This window comes from Pteropus alecto, unplaced genomic scaffold, assembly GCF_000325575.1.
Source record: "Pteropus alecto unplaced genomic scaffold, ASM32557v1 scaffold125, whole genome shotgun sequence".
Taxonomy (NCBI): Eukaryota; Metazoa; Chordata; class Mammalia; order Chiroptera; family Pteropodidae; genus Pteropus; species Pteropus alecto.
Genome location: NW_006436888.1, coordinates 2,631,408 through 2,635,007, shown reverse-complemented (window position 1 = coordinate 2,635,007; position 3,600 = coordinate 2,631,408). Strand labels below are relative to the sequence as shown.

General features: G+C 45.0%; 1 protein-coding gene and 1 pseudogene across 1 annotated transcript in view; one reads left to right on the top strand and one right to left on the bottom strand.

Moving 5' to 3' along the window:
* FHAD1 (forkhead associated phosphopeptide binding domain 1) overlaps positions 1–3,600 on the top strand; it is a 110,160-nt gene that overhangs the window by 24,767 nt on the left and 81,793 nt on the right. The gene's annotated exons all lie outside the window — the stretch shown is intronic.
* Positions 464–582, bottom strand: LOC112481847 (annotated as a pseudogene).

Sequence of the window (3,600 nt, the reverse complement as noted above, 5' to 3'; positions counted from 1 at the left end):
ACCCTCCTGCTTCCAGGACATGGCACGTACCATATGAATAACACTGCCATAAGGGAATTGTCCGTGTTCTGAGTAAATTCTATTTCCAGGTAGCCCATGTGACATGTGGGTTTCTTTTATTTATTTATTTACATTTTTATTTATTTATTCATTCATTCATTCATTCATTCATTCATTTTTAGGCAAGACAACTCTTTGTTGACCTCACAGATTGCAAGGACTTTATCAGCTTACAATCCTTTATTTTTATTTTTTATTTTTTACACCTACAGCACCTGGTCTTCCTAGGTGGTCTCCCATCCAAGTACTAACCAGGCTCGAACCTGCTTAGCTTCCGAGATCAGATGAGCATTCATTCATTCATTCATTCATTCATTTTTAGGCAAGACAACTCTTTGTTGACCTCACAGATTGCAAGGACTTTATCAGCTTACAATCCTTTATTTTTATTTTTTATTTTTTACACCTACAGCACCTGGTCTTCCTAGGTGGTCTCCCATCCAAGTACTAACCAGGCTCGAACCTGCTTAGCTTCCGAGATCAGATGAGATCAGGCTCGTTCAGGGTGGCACGGCCGTAGACGACACCACTCATTTCTTATTTTCCTTTTTTAACTCAAAAAATCTCTTATTCTTTACTAACCAATCACCTAAGTTTTGTGTGTGTGTGTGAGTGTAAAAAGCAGGTAGAAAATCATGACCACAAATAACCTAGAAGCTCTAAGAACACAGGTTTCAGAGTCAAACAGTTCTCACTCCGCCCCGGCTGCGGGACCTTGGGCCAGTCACTTCACCTCTCTGAGCTTCAGTCTCTTGGTCTGAAAAATGGGGGTAAAAATGCTCCCCCTAATCCAAGATTACTCTGGCGACTAGACGAGACCACATATATGAAGCATACAGTGCAGGCTCTGGCATACGTGTGTGGTTCACAGCCTTAGCATATCAGTGATGACTTAGGAACGGCAGAGTACACAACACGGCAGAGTACACAACATGGCAGAGTACGCAACACGCTCTCCCAGGGCAAGGTCTGCTTTCCCACCTCTCCCCAGCCTCTGGGGTTCCTGGCAGAATGTATGTGTCCTGTAGGCACTCCAGGCACAAACTACCTTGGTTTTTTTTTTGTTTTTTTTTTTTTTAGAATATCGCATTCAACCTGCATTCTTTACAGGGTTAGAAACAGATATTGGAGCAATAACACAAAGAACAAGTAGATAATCTGAAGAAAAAAAAAATGGATTGTGATTTCTTGGGCAAATCATTGACCAGTGCTTGTTCAAGCTGATGTAAATTCAGCAGTGGGTATTGTCACAGTTAATCCAGGTGATTGACAACCAGCTATTTTGAAGAGAGTGTAGAAGAAATCAGAGTATAACATACGCTCCCTTGAAAACGATACAGAAAAACCAACCACAGAGAACAGAAGAGGAAAAAAAGAAAGAGAAAAGGCATTAGCGTGTATTTTTAAACTAATGTTTGTAAAAACAGGGTTGTTGATAACCGACCTTGACCTCGAGCTCCGTATACCTTCTAATGTAAGCACAGCCCAGAGCTAGCTTGTAATGTGACTCTCTTTTTTTTTAGTTTGCTTTTCCATGCCTGTTTCCTTATAGTATCATTAGTACTTTCTGAGAAAACCTTGATAGGGCGGGCCTGCTAACTTGAGAAAAACTTCAACCTTCCAACTAAAGCCATCCTCAATCAATAAGCTTTAGAGGAAAAATACTTTATTGTTAGTTTTCAGACCCAAAGAGCCCTTTGGAGTCTCTGCTGCATTTATGCATCTTTGGCACTGTCCCCTTTGGGAACTCTGTTGTTAGGGCCATTTGTACTGTAAGCAACCAGCTCTAGCCCACCTCACAGGGCTGAGAGTTCAGGGTACAACCCCAGCCAGGGCTCGAAACCAGCTCCCCTATTTGTACCCCCATATTCACAGCAGCTCGATCACAGTAGCCAAGAGGTCGAAACAACCCAAGTGCCCATCGATGCTGAAAAGAAAAACAAAATGTGGTATATACAGACAAAGGGGTGTCATTCAGCCTTAAAAAGGAAGGAAATTCTGGCACCTCTTACAACATGGATGAACCTTGAGGGCATTATGCTAAGTGGAGTGAGCCAGTCACCAATAGACAAATGCCGTATGATCCCACTTACATGAGGTACCCGGAGTAGTCAAATCCACAGATAGGAGGCAGGGTGCTGGTGACCAGGAGCTGGCGGGACAAGAAATGAAAGTCGTTGCTCAATGGAAATAGAGTTTCAGTTCTGCAAAATGAAAATGTTCTGGAGATCTATCTCACAGCAATGTGAATATACTTAACACTGCTGAACTCTATACATAAAAATGGCTAAGATTATATGTTTTATGTGTTATTTACCTTAATTAAAAAAAAAAAAAGAAAGAAACAACTCAGCCTCTCCTTGTCTCATGCTGGCTATGGTTCTCAAGGTCGCTCCAGATCCTGGTATCCAGCCAAGTCTCTCTGGATCTCTTTGGCTCTGATTGGATCCAATACCCCACCACTGAACGAATCACTGTGGCCAGGGAATGTGATTGGCTGATTGCTTAGCCCCGCCCACAATAATTAGCTGAGAGAGGGAGGGAGATTCCCCGGAATCTCCAAAACCGTTGAGTGGGTACTGGCCTGTCCGCCACAGAAGTGGAGCCCTGGAGGCACGCGACATGACCGCTTCCTTTAGCCCCCTTGCAATTAGTGGTGAGGCACATTTTCCTGAGCACCCCAGCATGAAAGGGAATTCCTAGCGAAGTCTCTAAATTTGTTTTCTAGGAGGCTGGGGTAAAATGCATTAGAATTTGCCCCTTCTCACCTTCAGCCCATTCATTCAATAAATCTTTATCAAACCAATGGGAAAGGTTTATAGGAATGAATGAGGCAAGACAGCCCCTGGGCAGGGGAAGGGAAGCAGGGGACAGGGTGGATGGAGAAGTTAGCAGAACAGGAGCAGGACCCCTCACTTCCTAGAGGAAAGAAAAGAAGAAAGCACGGCTGGAGAAACTGAGAGGTTAAGGTGGAGAGATTCAAAACTACGCAGACAAGAGCGGAGGTCTGGAACACTGCCAAGCCTGCTCCTGAGACAGCTTTAAAGCGGGCCGGTGTCACTGGGAATGCTGGGACAGACATCCCCAGGCTTGAGTTCCCTGAACACCGGTCTCACTGACTCCACGAAAGGGTCCCAGAATCCTTTCTTGACCTGCCTGGGAAGAACTGTAGCTAAAAGATTGGTCCAGGAGCCTGAGTGAGCGGGGAACCTTCCTCTGAAGGTATAGGAAGTTCTGACTGCCAGGGCTCCCGTTTTGAAAGGGCTCTGTCCCATTTCTCACTGTGCGGCTCAGAGCTCAGATTCTCTCTGTTCCACAGAAGAAATGTGACCCAGTGGGGATTCGCTGTGTGGCCCTAGGTAGGTGGCAAAGCTTTGAACTTAGCTTCCAACTCAGAAAATGTGAACTGGGAGGGAGGGGAACGTGAGAGAAGGAGACAGAGACAGGAGAGACCAAAAGGGAGGGGAGAGAGAAAAGGAGAGAGACAGAGACTCAGAGAGAGAGAGAGAGAGGGAGAGAGAGAGGGAGAGAGAGAGAGAG